This window comes from Anomalospiza imberbis, chromosome 2, assembly GCF_031753505.1.
Source record: "Anomalospiza imberbis isolate Cuckoo-Finch-1a 21T00152 chromosome 2, ASM3175350v1, whole genome shotgun sequence".
In the NCBI taxonomy this organism is placed as follows: Eukaryota; Metazoa; Chordata; class Aves; order Passeriformes; family Viduidae; genus Anomalospiza; species Anomalospiza imberbis.
This window is the reverse complement of record NC_089682.1, coordinates 97614601-97630563: the sequence shown is the minus strand read 5'-3', so window position 1 is coordinate 97630563 and position 15963 is coordinate 97614601. Positions and strand designations below refer to the sequence as shown.

General features: G+C 36.9%; 1 protein-coding gene across 6 annotated transcripts in view; it reads right to left on the bottom strand.

Annotated features, from left to right (window-relative positions):
• UCHL3 (ubiquitin C-terminal hydrolase L3) overlaps positions 1–15963 on the bottom strand; it is a 45681-nt gene that overhangs the window by 4861 nt on the left and 24857 nt on the right. The window lies entirely within an intron of this gene.

Sequence of the window (15963 nt, the reverse complement as noted above, 5' to 3'; positions counted from 1 at the left end):
CAGAATGGCAGAAGTCAAGTGAGGAACATTTTGGAATACAAAGAAACTGTCTGCAATGCCTATATCAGTAAGAATCCATGCAGTAAAGTATCTGGAAGTATTTCTGATTATAGCTCTATATAAAAGCTCTGTTTTTCATTACTGAATCAGAAGTAAAATCAGCTCAAATACATAAACATCAAAAATAGACTTTCATATAAATAACAAATCCTTCACTAACCTATCTCCCATAACAAAGTGATGCAGGACTCAACTCAGAACCTGTAATATTTTAGAACTGAAAATATTAACTTGATCAAAATAATATTTTCCTTATAAGCGAAACCCAGATAACCAGTTTCCTCTTCACAGGCAGTCAAAACAAACACATCTTAGTTAGGGAGGAAAGATAATAACCAGAGGTGCCCAGACTGAATTTTCAAAGTGGTATCATACTCATCATACCCAGTAAGGACGGAAGTGCAGTGACAGCACCAAGTGACACGACATAAAAAATGTTTAGTTCGTCAAGATCTACCTAGCTCAGTACTGTGCTGACAACTACAGCAAGCAGCAAAAGCTTTTGCAGAAGTTTGTGGGCATGCACAGCATGGTGTTCCACCAACACACATACCCAGCACCCGCTGAGCAGTGGTGTTGGAACCTGTGAGCCAGAAGATCTATCATAATTTCTGAGCCAAAAGCTCTATTGCCACTGTTGTGCTCAATAGCAACTGATGGCATTAATTCCTTATCAGTCTGTCCAGTCTGCATCTGAACACATTTTAAGATGATACTGTTTTGAGCAAATGGGAAAAAGGACTTCAGGTTTTCTTCACTATCAAGAATCTGACTTGTGTGAAAATGTATTTAATGTAATTTTCTTTCATCTTTTAATTACTGCTAGGCTTACATGACTTTTCTAAAAGACTCCAGAAATGTAAAAACTTGCTAAAAACAGATTAGAGTGTAAAATAAGTTGTAGAACCTCAAAGTCTTTTAAAGACTGGGTTCAAAATTTCCTTTTTGATGATAGCCATGAAAAAAGACTTGAAAATATGATATAAGTTGAAGAAATTTGGCAAACAACCAGAAAAACAGAGTGAAGGACAAGAAGTCACCACAAGTCCTTCAGATACATCAAGAAGGCCAAAGAATGCTGCGCTGTGGAGCAACTGCCAACAGCTTACAGAAATTCTGTACAGCAAGCTCAAAGATGAGAAAAAAAGAAAAAGAAAACAAAAAACCACACAACTTCCCCTCACTCTCATTTAAGATTTATTTCCATGACCAGTTAGAAGTGTGAAAGGCACAAACACCCTGATTCATCACTGTTTCAGAGAGCCTAGAATGGAGAAAAGGCATTCTGGCCACTGAAGATGAGGCATCTATCAAAGGGGCAAGAGGATCTTTCCACCAGAAATTCAAGTTGTCTAATTGAAATGGCCTTTGATAATTTTGTTTCACAGAATGCCAAACAGAGCCAGGACTTAGCAAAACCAAACAGCCCCAGGAACTTGACTACTTCAGTTGCAAATTTCAAAGGACCACAGTTCCATAAAAGCACACAATACAGTAAGTAACGCCCAATGGCACCTTCTTGTCATTGCTATTGACCACCCAACTTTTTACAGACATCTAAACTGTAGTGCTACAAAAGTGTGCAGGCTGAGCATGCTTGTCACTTAATTGTCACCTAGTTCCCTTCAGAGATATATCACTTCACAGCTGTTCACTTATAAATTAAATATATCAACTAAGAAATCTGGGTTTAAGAAATTTCTGGGTTAGGGGGAAGACCACTGCCAGTTAGTGTCACTTTAGGAAGGAGGTGGCTTAACAATTTGACGCCTACATCTGAACATTTTCTACCTGGGCTCAAGGTGACATGAAGTAGGAGAGTACATCATTATTTCAGAGGACTTTGAGATGTTCAGGAGTTGATTTTGACCACATTTAGAAACAAGATATAGTTGCCCTTTTGACCTTTTTGCGTGTTAAGTTCATTGTCAAATTCTAATAAACACCCTTTCTCTAGAGATACACCATGGCATGCTTGGAATGCCGAGTCTATATATAGAAAAAAAGATGAATAAGGAAGCCATCAAAAAAAGCATGATTGACTTTTTCATAAAGTTTACTTAGAGACAGATTCCCATAGAATCCTGCTGAGTTTTTGTAGAAGACTAATCTAAATAACATGCTTTCATTGTGCTATTGCCATAAACCATGAGAAATGTTGTGTTTTTACATTTTTAATTCCCCAACCTCAGAGAGAATGAAAGTGCCATGCCATTAAGTTTTCTACCATATGTTCTAATGTAAGAAGTCTCCTTCCACTGAGATTTCTTTTCATCTAATCTAGATAGCAGTAAAGTTGATTGTTACATTTCTTGAAAAATTAAGATTTCAATAATTTTTGACAGAAAAATTTTTACATAATCATAAGCACAGTGAAACAATAGGGTCTGAATAGTCACCTAAAAACCTGGTATTATAAAAATCTGCTGCTTATCACTTAAGCAAACAAGTAACTGGATTAATTTTTCCCAATGTGACAAATCTGATTCAAAATCCCTCCACCTCTCCCCTCCTTAGGGAAAAAAACCCCAACACATCCATATGTGTGCAAGCACACTCATGCATACACAGACATCACAAGAAAAACCTAGTCAGGCCAATTTCCATTTCACTGGGAAGCCCTAGAAATTCTAACTCTTGAACCAGAAGACTTTAAATTTCAAAAGAATGGAAAAAAGTGGGAATGTCAGCTTCAGGGAGATTCTTTTGTGGTCTCCTCAAAAAGCTACACCTTTGGCTAAGTTTTCAAGTTTCTAATAAAGTGTCTATGTCAATGCTTAAAAGAACAAGGAGCACAGCTTTAAAAAGTCTTCCTGCACATTTATCACAACATAGTATTGCTTAGAACAGTTACAGAGGATTTTCTCTTGATTGCTCTTCTTGTCAAAGACCACAGTAACACAGACGTCAATCAAGTGTTCAGACGATCTGTTCCTCTAGATTTTTTCACTTAAAACCCCAGTCAATGTGCAAAAGGAAAAAGCACATTTGAAGGACCACAAGGAGAAAGACACAGGAGTCTAAATTATATGATTGCTTTATCAGAATTTGGAACTAACCTGTGGGATTCAAGACTCATTTTTCAAGTCTTCTGGAGAGCTGTCATGCTGAGTACAGTTAATTTACATTCCTCTCCTATCCAGGAAAGACAGAAAGAGGACGAACACCAGCATCTTGAGTACCTTACAAAGCTTATGTTATGGTTGCAATCAAAGTATAAGAAGTAAGGTTTGGTTATTTGGGGCAGTAGATGTAATTTTTCCAATTTATTTCTCCAAACTAAAAACATGCAGAAAAATAAAAACCAGAAGACTCAAAACTGATTTAAAGAAGAAAAATACAAGAAGTTCAGTGCTCAAAGTGACGGTTCTGTGAACATAATCTCAAATGCAACTTTTTCCCAAGGAACTACGGTAACAATCAATGATAATAATACAGAGTATTTTCATGAATACTCAGTCACACACACAAAAGAGACAAGGTTGTCTGCTCTCTAATTTTGGATACCATATTAAAAGCACTTAAATATTAGAGTCCCAATTTTTCAGAGGATTTGACTGCCTTCTCTGCTAGCCTGGACATTCAAATTGAATAATAAATGAGTGCTGACCTTTGTGAGAAATCAATTGAATTGACTTGTCTCAGGTCAATACCCATTAGTTCATGCCATTGAAACAGAACCTCTACATTTCTTCCTGTCTTCAATAGCAGGTATCAAATCTGTAATTAAAACTGCATTTCCCAAAGTTTTTACAATATAAATGATAACCCTTCCTATGCCTTCTTGTATTAAGAAATTCCTTTAGTTTTACCTTTCACCAGTGCATGCTGCCCTCTCCTCATGAACTAAACCAGTCTTTCTAGTTGTTGCATTAACCTTCAGAAACTCAATCGTACATCCCATATCGCTGTTTGCCCAATCATATCAGCCTGTCTAATAAAGTATAGTTCATCACCTCCACAGTTTATCTTGAAATGCACTTAGACCATTACCCCAATGTAAAAGCTGGTATTCAATTTTCATGCATTTGAAATCCCTTGATCTTCAAATGTTGCTAAGTCAAAACATAACTGTCAAATTTATGTGCAACTGGTTTCTTTTCCTAAAAGCTTCATTTCTGGGACAAACTTACAACTGAGAAAAAAAAAGGTCTTTCTGTCATAGATCCCCACTGAACAAGCCTTACCACACCCTGCTTAAAATGTATTTATGAAAGACCACATTATAAGAGCAGATTCAGTGTTACATGACTTGCTTTTGAAAGGAAGAAACAAAGCAAGAAGCCTCACAAACCAGTTTAGTAGAATGCTTTGCAATACAGGTTGTGACTGGGAAAGGAAAAAGAAGTCACTTGGTGTTAAGTCAAGAAACTGGCCTCAGGAGTCTGTAAAGTTATGGAAAAGTACTGAAGACTGATAGGAAAGAGACAATTTTGAAGAACCTTCAGGAGCAAAAAAAAAAAAAAATCAGATACATCCAATTGAAAGACCATGACAAAAGCACCTATGTTTTAAGAGAAGAAAAAACCTTAGAGGTTTATCTATACAAGTTCACTCACAAGGTATTACAAGAAGCCAAAGAAAAATATATCCAAAAAAGACTACTGGGTATGGTTTAGATTCAATAAATTCTGAAGTAAAAGGGAAAAAAGTGATGCAATTGCTGTTGAGTAGATCAGACATCTGTAACTTCTGTTTTGCAGCATGGGATGTGCTTGGGCAAATACACTGTGTAGGATTGTGAAAGGCATTTGGGTCTCGGTTAAAGTACTGCAACTAAAACAAAGACCATTGGAATGATGGTCACAAGTTTTTAGCAAGAATATTTCTGGCTTTTTCTCACAAAACAGTGCCATCTCTATTCATACTCAATATACTGCAGTGAGTTTGACATATAAAAGGCAGCAAAACCTAAGGCAAACAGAAACACTAAAAGAATAGATGATCTGGAAAAGAAAGTGACAAGGATGGAAGGAAAGTCAACATTACTAAACAAGCATGCTGTTAGCTTATCTTAGAAATTTGCCACATCTACTGCAATTTATCAGATTTGTACAGAATGCTTCAGGACAGTATTTTCATTCCCCCCCCCCCCCCCCCAATATATATTCTTAACTCATCTAGAGACCTACTCTAAAAAGATGTATTGGGTCTGGCTGAGATGGAGCTCATTTCCCCAGAGCAGCCCTCCCAGTGCTGAGCTTTGCTTTGGTAGCTGGAAAGGGGCTGGTAACCCCCCAGTGCTTTGGCCACTGCTGAGCAGTGCTGGCACTGCACCGGTGCCCTCTCTCCAACGTTTCACCCTCACCAGTAGGAGAGGGGTGGGCAAAATCCTGTGAGGGGACACAGCCAGGACAGGTGGCCCAAAATGACCAAAGGGGTATTCTGTACCATATGAGGTCTGCTCAGCAATAAAAGCTAAGAGAAAGGAGGAGGGAAAAGGGGCAGGCATTAGTTATTGCGACATTTGTCTTCCTGGCCAACCACTACACACACTGAAGACTGGCTTCCCAGGAAGTGTCTGGACATCCCCTGCTGATGGGAAGTACAGAATAAATCTTTTGTTTTCCCCTGAACTGCCTTTATCTTAACATATGAATTTTTTTTCTCATATTTTCTCCCTGCCCTGGCCTGCAAAGGAGGGTGTTCACCTAAGGTCAACAACCATTGAAGTCAAGGAAAGTTTTCAACTAGGAAAAGTGCTTTTATTTAAGGAGCCTAGAAAACTTCTCCCAGCATCAAAACTTTTGCTCTAAATTTTCAAACAATCTTTTTTCTGTTTGTCAGTGTTTTAGTAGTAGAAATGTACTCAGAACTACAAGAAAGTTCAACTCTATTTTAAACACAATATACAGGATGTTCCCCTCCCGTAAATACAAGAGCATAGGTTCCTTAATAAAAACAATACTAAAATGCTCATGCATTTCTTATACATTGGCCTCATGCAACAACGAGCAGTTCAGCCTCTCTGTACACCTAGCAGAATATCAGAGCTGTACTAATACTACTTGTTGACATGACATTAAATACTACCTAGTCATTCAAATTTTACCAAGCCAACAGAGACTACTTTAATGCCAAAAGACTGTCTGGTTTCTTGCATATTAAACTAATTTACAAATAGATTGTATGTTCTTAATTTTCTTGTAAGGGATGTTATACAAAAGTGTAAAGATGAGAACAACATTTAGTTACCAATACACACCAGACTATATAGTATTCACTGATAAATCTTTGTGTATAGGCCTTGCAATTTTAATCTGTTGAATGAAGACAGGACATAAGGGGAACTAAGGTATAATATATTAAAACCTTTTAACAGCAAGCTTCTGCTTTGCCAAATAGAGTTGCATTGAAAGCTAAACTAATTTTCTGAACATTTTTAAAGCAAATGCTCACTAATAGTGGATGAGGACTCGTTTTCAGATATTTTCTTAAGTTAACAAAACGCTCAGCTTGTTTTTCTGCTATAGTGACAACAGGCTATGCTGTAATGTCTTAGATAAGTCCCTGTTTGTTTACTGTTGAAGTAAACTCATGTTCAATTAATGCTTTTGTTCCAGGCAGGCACACTCAAGCTCAAGTCTCCTTCAATAAGTATTTTCTTAACAAAAAACATAGATAAGTCAAATTCAAACAAGATCCCAGTTTCAAATTACAAAAACATGACTCAGAATTTTCCAAGGTTTGCTAGACAATAAAATCCCCAGGTAAAATGTCAGATGTTTGTCAATGTCAGCGAAACAAATGAAGGGTAAGAAGCATGAGCTGGGAAGAATTTAAGACTGTACTTAACTTCACACCTCCTCAGATCCCAAAATAAATATTTAACTAGCTCCAAATGATAACATCAAGAATGGTCCATAATTCTGAATATTACATGAGAGCCAGATACTTAATAAAAGCAATTACTATTCACATGAAGAGAAAGGAGTCTGGGAAAAGGTCTCATCTTGAGATATTTATCAGGACAAAAGTAAAAAAGCTATAAAGAAGTGGAAGCATTTGACACTAATTTTTAATAGCAGTAAAATATTAAGGATTTCCACATGTGCAAAGACACATCTGAATGAAAAAGAAAATTATTTGGACCACAGGTAGAGTAGTTATTTCACCTCTGTAAAATACCCACATATCTCAAAGAAGAATTTCCAGGAACACAGGTGAAATGTGATGAGTATCAAAGAATGATAAAAACAAAATCAATGTCCCAATTTTGCATTTAAGACCATTAACATCTACATACCAAGATTTATTTTTCTATTCATGTATGCGCTAGAAGTGTGATCACTCCTTAAAAGCAGGATGAAATAGCACTAAAAGACTTTTTCAGTTCAGTGCTTCTGCTGGTGGCCATCAGGTCATTTAGAAATACTGGCTACTCTGTACATATAATTTTTTTTCCAGATTTTCAAGATACATTTGTGGTCTGTGAGTGAAGGAGGAAAAAGGTTAAGTATTTGATGACAAGCTTTTCTTAATGGAACATCATCCTTTTCAACTACAATGTTTGCGTACAAACTATATGAAGAAATAAGATGTCAAGTGAGAAAATAACCAGCCCCTTGGGATTAAAGGAAACACTTTATCATTACTGAAATACTCAGGGACCATTAACCACGAGTTAATGAAAGAAAAGGAGACTAGGTTTAGGATATGAGAACTTAAAACCAGGTCTCAAACACAGAAGAAATAATACCACATGGCAAAAAATTAGAAGCCCCTTGGTTTAGCAGATCCAAATGAAAGATCATGAAGATGAGGTGAAAAGAAGAGGCTGGATGTGGAGCCTATGGCAAAAAAGCGTGCCAGTTCATGGAAGGTAAACTTCTTCTATGCTTTGAAAATGATTTGGCGTATGTATGGAATCAAAAATACCTGGACAGCAAAGCACGGAATGATGCACTTTTGCTGTCTGACGTGGTGGAAAGGGAAAAAATAAACCAGGAAGAAAGAAATCTTAAGAATGATCGAGAAAAGACCCCAACAAAACATGATGCCTTGAAGACTGAAGCTACATGGCAGAAGGCCTGTGGTGTCAGAGTAAGAAAAGACTGAAGATGGACTACACTTACAACAGAATGAAGCCCGACAGATGGAAGGCGTATCAAGGGCCGCCACCGACGCAGACGGATTGACGGACTGGGAGCCTTTGCAGGACCTACATGATTACGTTTGGCCCAGGAGAGGGATGCAGAGTGACACAATGGTGAGGCCTTCGTTCTGCTGTGGCTAACCTGAGGCTGCGATGAGCATGGTGGTGAAGACAGCGAGGACGATGACGACTACATAAACATTAAAAAAGAACATACTTAGCCCACTTAAACTTGAAATAGAATCCCTGCAACTGCAGCAAATAGCAACTGCACAAGTGCCCACTATTGAGTATACTGTCCTCTAACTGCTCTAATCACAAAGATAATAATCAAGAATGTGTTGAATTCAAATGAGAAGATGAAAGAACACTGCACATAAGCAAAGACATTGTTCAAATCTGAAGTTTATAGTCAAATAAGTTAGAGGTTATTCACACCCAGGGAACTTCACAATATGAACACAAATTAACTGACTCATTCAAGAGACAGAGTGTTGGGAAGTGAGGAGGGAGGGGCTTTAAGCATCATTTAACAGAAGAAATAGTTAAGAACAGAGAAAGAATCAGTTTTGCCTACAGCTACAAAAGCTGTGAGCAATAGTTCTTTGGCAATTTGGGAAAGCTAGATTGTGCTGCTCTGGGATTTAAGATGAATCAAGTAACTATGGTAACAGACCCAGAGTTTCTTTACTGTTCCATGTCTAACATAAAAGGAAAGCAAAGGAAAAGGGAAGCTTACCGTGGTGAGGTATGCAACTTCCTAAGTTTTTCACCTATTCTTCTAAAATAGCAGGCCAGTGGCAGTACTGCCATTAACACTCAGGATCCCTTTAGTATCCGTGGAAGCAGTAGGACTATGTTAAACCATTCAAATTGTTACTATTAGAAGAAAGACCATAGAAGTATTAAAAATGACTCTCAGCTCCAACTGACAAAGTTATAGTAAATATATTAAGACCAGAAAGGACCATTGTGATGATTTAGTTTTGATCTTCTGTCCCACACAGGCCACAGGACCAAACAAGTTCAAGTTTTGCTTGGATCAGAGCATACTCATAAAACAAGAACAAACATTCAAGCTTAACATTTTTTTACTACTGAAAAAAGTCAGAACAAATAACAAAATAGATCAATCCTGTCTCTAGCTACAGAGATAATAAGCAGCATATTCATACAGTTTGCTAAAATTCATAATAAATGAGAATCCAACCTTCTTAGTCCTGTTAAACGATGACATAACATGAACAATAGATTACATTATTCATCGGGCCAGGATGCAAAACCAGAAGCTCATCTTCAGCATTTCATCCCCTATTATCTTGGAATATATAAAAATTCCCAGTATTATCTAGAGCCTCTCAGAGAACCCCTTGCCGTCTCTCAAGAAATGAAGTTAATCTTTTGTGCTAATTACATAGCTTTTATTTGGCCTTAGAAAAACACTCCTTTGTTTGAAGGTAATCTAAAGGGCGATCCAGATTGTCCTGTGTTGATGTCTTGTGCTTTACTATCTCTTGATCTTTTTCCACCGCCTGTAAGCTTTGAGGTGTATTTTAATAACAGAATCATGGAATGGTTTGGATTGGAAGGGTCCACTTTAAAGATCATCTAGTTACAATTCCCACGAGGGCAGGGACACCTTCCATTACACCAGGTTGCTCAGAGCCCCACCCAAATTGGCCTTGGACACTTCCAGGCATGAGTCATCCACAACTTCTCTGGAGAACCTTCTCCATTACCTCACCACCCTCACAATAAGGAATTACTTCCTAATGTCTAATCTAAGCCCACTGTCTTTCAGTTTGAAGCCATTCCCCTTAGTCCTGTCAGGACATGCCCTTGCATAGTCTCTCTCCAGCTCTCTTGCAGGCTCCCCTCAGGTACCTGGAAGGCTGAAATCTGGTCACCCTGCTATTGTCTTCCATGTCACTGGCAGACTACTTAATAGTACAGGTCTTACAACCACTCTCTGCAGAGACCCACAAGCTAACAAAGTAACTCATCACTGACACCCCACTTATCTGCCCTGAGACCTGCCAGGTTAGGGCAGGCAGAACAGAAACTGCAGTTCCTTAAGGTATGTCCCAAATGATGCATTCAGTGGAATGACTCCAGTAGGGACTGTGAAAACCAAGCATTAGATAGCTTCTCTGAAAAAAAAAATTTTCCCTCTTATTAGTCAAAATAAGTCACTGTAGTGCCAGTCAAAACTATTTATTTTTTGCATTATTTATTTTTTTTTTAAGCAACTAATCTTAATTCTCTTTTTTTCTTTTTCCTGTCAAGAGTGGGACAATGAATTGGTTCTTTCTGCTCCCATATTACTGACCTTAAAGAAGGAAGATAGGGTTAGGAATTCTTCATGAAGAGCAAGCATCAAGTACAGTAAAACTTAACTGTAAAGCTCGAAGACATGGAATGTTACCAAGTCTCATAACCTGTCAAGAGATCACAGTTTTCCACAGGTGTGTCAGAGTTTGTTTTTTTTCTTTAATTTCAAGCATTCTGATCCACCTCCTACATCTCAGCAGCTCCTCATAAAAGAGGACAAAACTAGAAAACCTAGAATCCAAAAATGCAACTACATGAATAAAAAGGAATTAAGAAATGGCAAAACATCTACAAGACAGAAAGGCTTACAATAGCTTAATGGCTATTACAGTTTACCTGTGCTACTGACTGGGGTTGTTTCATATTCTTCACTTGAAGAACTGTTCTAAAATGGACGTTTTATGTTTAGATAACATATCAGATGGCTTTAAAAATGATCTGTTCTCAGCTTGCTTAAGAAAATTTTAAAAGATAACTAATAAAAGATTGCTTCTAGAATTCCTCATAGTGCACAGACCTTCCAATGGAAGGAGGAACCTATAAGATTAGAACCTGCTGTCAGGCAGAAATTTAAGACTTTTGCTGACTAGACAGTTCATGATAAAAGGCAAGAGACACTTGTATGTTTTACCATTTTGTAAGCTGCTGCCATCATAACAGACAGGATCGATAAGTCTTCCAAGAATCTGAATTGTAGTATCTTTTTAGTGAGAAACAGTTAAAAAAATGACTAGAAGCTGTTAAACTGTATACTTCTGCTCTGAAAAAAATCCTATTCTTTCAGGACTCCTGTATAATTACTGTGAAACTTTAGAAGATTTTGAACAATACCAAATTTAAGAATTGCTTAACAGTACAGGGATAGCCACAATATTAAAAGATTTTTTTAGAGAGCCTTGTTTTAATTTTGTTCCTATTTTTACCACAAGTCTATACTTCTACCATTCTTCTTCATTGCACTTGTTTTCTGGCCAATATTGCCAAAATAATGAGAAAATATTAAAAATACCCCTTGCCTGAATGTAACAAAACCAAAAAATACTTCAGCTTTTCAAAACTGAATTTACACCATAGAATGCCATTTAGGGCAACTAGTATTTTAATATTTCTAATTAGTATTTGTCCTGATTTTTACTTCCATTCATTGAATCTTTTTATCCTTTATTTCCTGTACTAGTGGGTCCCCTAGTGAGATCAACTAAGAGAACAAGAAACTTCCTCTCCATTGAAAATATACTTTTGCATCTGTAAGAGTAGAATTTCAGCAGACAATATATAGGAATTCTGGAAAAGCAAACTTAATACTGGATTATGGCTAATTAACAAGGCTGTAATAACCAGAAAATTCTATAAATTATTATAAGCACAAATTAAGCTATGTGAACGGAGGTTGTTTTCAAATGAATATAAAAAAAACTAAATTAGAATTACATGTCACTATTACTATGAAATTAATGTTAGATACACATCTCCAATAAAGAATACCAGTCATACATTTCGCATTTAATTTAAACTATGGAAGACAAATCCTAACTTGAAACACTCTATTCAAACAAAATTTATTAACAGCTAGAAACTGCAGAAAAGAGAGAATGAGTCCGACTTCACATGAAGAAAAGATCACAGGAGCATATTCCTGTGCTGAAAATTATAATAGGTCAAATATCTGAAGTGGTAAAACAAAAGTCCTGAAATAGAATTGAATGTTATTGTCATATAAACCAGTAAGCACATCAAGTTTATTGTCTGAAATGCAAAAAAAAAAAAAAAAAAAATTATAAAAAGTTAAAAGCTGCATGGAGTAGGTCCAGAAAATGTTCAGGCAATTACCATCTGCCCCAGTCTAAAATTTACTCCTATATATAGCTGTTACTAAAATCTAAAATCTAAAAGGAATCACATACAAAGTTTGTCAGGCACCAAGACCTGTGCTTTCGCTCATACCTAAAAGTGCCTAAGTCTGATAGTGACGAGGAGCTCATGGCTTGGTTCACACCCAAACCTGTCAGGTTCTAGAAACAGGGATCTGTTGCTCATCTTGTTTGTGGAACCCAATCTAGCAAATTATTTCAGTCCACGTGTAATGCATTGAAGACCTGACAGGACAAAGCAGCATCTGGTATTGCATGACCATTTCTAAACAGAAATACGTATTATTAACTTGCTAGTGGCTACAAAAATTAATCTATCTGGAAACTCAGGTTTAGAGCATCCTTGCAGAGGAAAGTTCAAGCCCATGCTACCTTCCTCTTTGGAAGTTTCCCTGCCTATCAGCTCACAACCTGTGCTGGGACAGGGGCTTTTCCACTTTCCTCCATTTTGAGGCTGTGTGACTGTGAAGAAAGAAATGCCAGCTGCACTGGGACAGAGATAAAATGAGCTTTAACTGCATAACAACATGTCTGGAAGCTTGGGAAACAGGAGATAGCATACTTTTAGTCCTGGTCATTGTTTCATAGGCACAAGCCTGGGATCAGAGGCCCTGGCACACGTTCTGCATCTGCCCAGTTGCATTGTTCCATAAGCGTGCAGGGACTCCTCCCAACATGCTGTTCATTATACAATTCCCATACAGTAATCCCTGGAGCAGAGATGGGAGATGGTTGAAGCAACAATAAAATGTACAACTTTTCCAGCCAAATGGGCAATATAAGGGTTATAACAGCCTTAAGATTATTCTCAGAGAGGGTGTACTTAGTATCTATCAATCACTTTTCCCCACCACCTTTTGAAGATTTGTTTTTCTTAAATAATTGCTCATTGTTGAATTAAACACAATATTTTAAAGGGTCTGTATTACAGTTAAACTAAGTGTTCTTCTTCCTTAGTCATTACCATTACTGAGTTTTTTACATGCAAATTAAATCTTTGTATTACACTGTCTGAAAAAACCCTCTTCCTCCTCTTTCCTTCACAAGGGTTTTAAACTTCTCAACAGCATTTCAAGCCTATGTGGTGGTGGTGGTGAAATCTTGAGAGACATTAAGTTCCTTCAAGTTTTTATAAAAAGATAAGCAGGCAGTCAGAGGAGAGAAGTTTGACAAAGGAAGAATTCCATACAGGCAGAAAATGGTTCATGAACTCATCTCCAACATTACACCACAGAATTCACATGAACTAGAGACGTTGTGTGTATTTCGACTACAAGAAAAGCTTGCTCCAAACTAGATATTCCTTACATGCAACAAAAACCTGACCAACATGCAAATTCTTAGAAAGTTAAGATTCACAAACTCCAGTCTTCACAGATCTACTCATTTTGCCAACATTACAATTATCAACATCAATAAAATTGAGACTGAGTTTACAAATCAAACTTGGCTGCATCTGCTAGCAGATCAACATCTGCACCAGTCAGTTTAGTTAGTCCAGTTTAACCCAAGATCAAGAATGGATAATATCCCAAGAGTATTACTTTGCTAGAAATATGGGTAAAGACAAGAAAAATGGTGGGATCTGAGCACCCCCAAAAAATCTTTCCAAAATTATTGGTAATTTTATCTCACCCTGAAGACTTAAAATAAAGTTCTATGGTCTATGTTAGGCAAAAGTCAAGCTAGATTATCACAATGGTGACTTCTGTGATCAAAAAAAAGTTTAATCACAAAAGAAGGAAGAAAACTTCAAAGGTTAGGGAGCTCTGCAAAAGCTATTTTTTTTCAAATAGTTTTTCCTTCACAATATTTTTTTCTGAAATAAATTGAACAGCATTGTTGCACACCAAATACTGTATTTTTGGAGTGCTTCCTTGAGCAAAGTCAGTTGATGCAACATCAATTCTCTGAGTGGTTTTAGCCCACTGTCTAGCTTCAGCCATATTGGTAAAATGTTGCAAGTCTTAAAAATTGTAAATTCTTTTAATTTTCTCCTTCCAAATTAGTGGTTTGATAAAGGAAAAAAAAAAAGGAGAGAGCCAAATAATTTTCTCTTCTGCCGAAGGGCAAGAGGCTGACTGTGAACTCAGCCATCACCTGTCACACTTGGCTATTCCCTGCTGCTTGCTGTCTCTTACAGATAGTGCAAGAACAGCACAGGAGGCACTATGGATTGGAGAGATGCAAAAAAACAAACAAAAAAAAAAAAAAAAAAAAAAAAGAAAACCAAACGAACTTATGGCAGTTGATTGGTAGAGATGTTGGATGCAAAACTGTAGAAACATTTTTTCATTTGTGTTATTTCTTTCTTATAGACTTGTTATTTAAATCCATGGGTGGGGCTTTATGGGTGCGAATATCCTCTATAGTTATGTTTCATCCTAGGAATCAGAATTCCTTCATGCAGATTTTATGGTTAAGCAAAAGATCCAGAATAACAATTCTACTGTATTAATACCTTTTTAGCAATTTGCTCAGTATAGAAATCAGATTAATGCATGTCTCAAACACTAACATGTTAGATAACATGGCAATGCAATGAGTCACAGACTAACCAAGCACAATTTCGAAAACATTTCACGTGATTCTCGTAAGCTCTTTTTTTACACTTTTACTTTGTAGACTGTAAAAGAAAAAAAGCCATACATAAAATTTTTAGGCAACTTCACCACCTTTACAGGAGAGATTATATGCTTCTTCTCTAATGCTAAGTTAAAAATCATGTTTGAAACAGTTACAGAAATTATTTTATATTCTCTCAAGATGCAAATGTTTCTTTGGAAGACTATGGACTATTCAGAAGAAACATCAAGGAATACGGGTGATTTAATAAAAAAATCCCACCATATGCTCTTGGCAGGAGCAAAAGGGAAGCTCTTTATGTTTCTTCTCTAACAATAAATTGTAATGCCCCAGGGAACCAGAGATCTTTGAAAGTTCAAGTTTTATAGCAGTTGGGAACAGAGTGCATTGATTCTACTTTGCTCTTGCCAATGTTAACGACTGTTACTGTGATCAAAGTCTAACTACGTGCATTCCAAGCAAGATTATGGTTCTCCAGGCACATGAAACAAGTTTACAGACTACAGTTTGCAGTTATGTTTTGAGTTAAAGAAGAAATGGAGCTGTGGTAGTGTTTTTAGAGGCTGCCAACTTCAATCCATGTTAAAAACATTCCTGATCATACTTGTGAACAAAAAGTGTATCTAAGTAAACACACTGATGTGTGCCAGTATTTCAGCTTTTTGTGAACATCTGAAACATGTTCTTATTTGTGATTTTTGACTCTCTCTGTATAAACACCAGTTTTGATTTTTAAAGGCTGATTTTTTATCAGTATTTTTGAAAAGGGTCTAATGACATGGAAGAATGTTTTTTCCATTTGAAGTAGCAGCTCAGATGCTGCACCTCAGTCCATTCAATTCTGAGCCTCATTTCACTCAACATAGTTCTAGTAGCCAAAGCTGTCAGTTGGGAAATAGATGTACAAAGTGTACTAAAATAACCCAAACAGGAGGAGTTACAGAACAAAGTGTTTTCTCTGCCCTCCCTTAATAGATGATATATTTTATTCTGCACTTCTGTTTTGTTCTATCTTCCTCT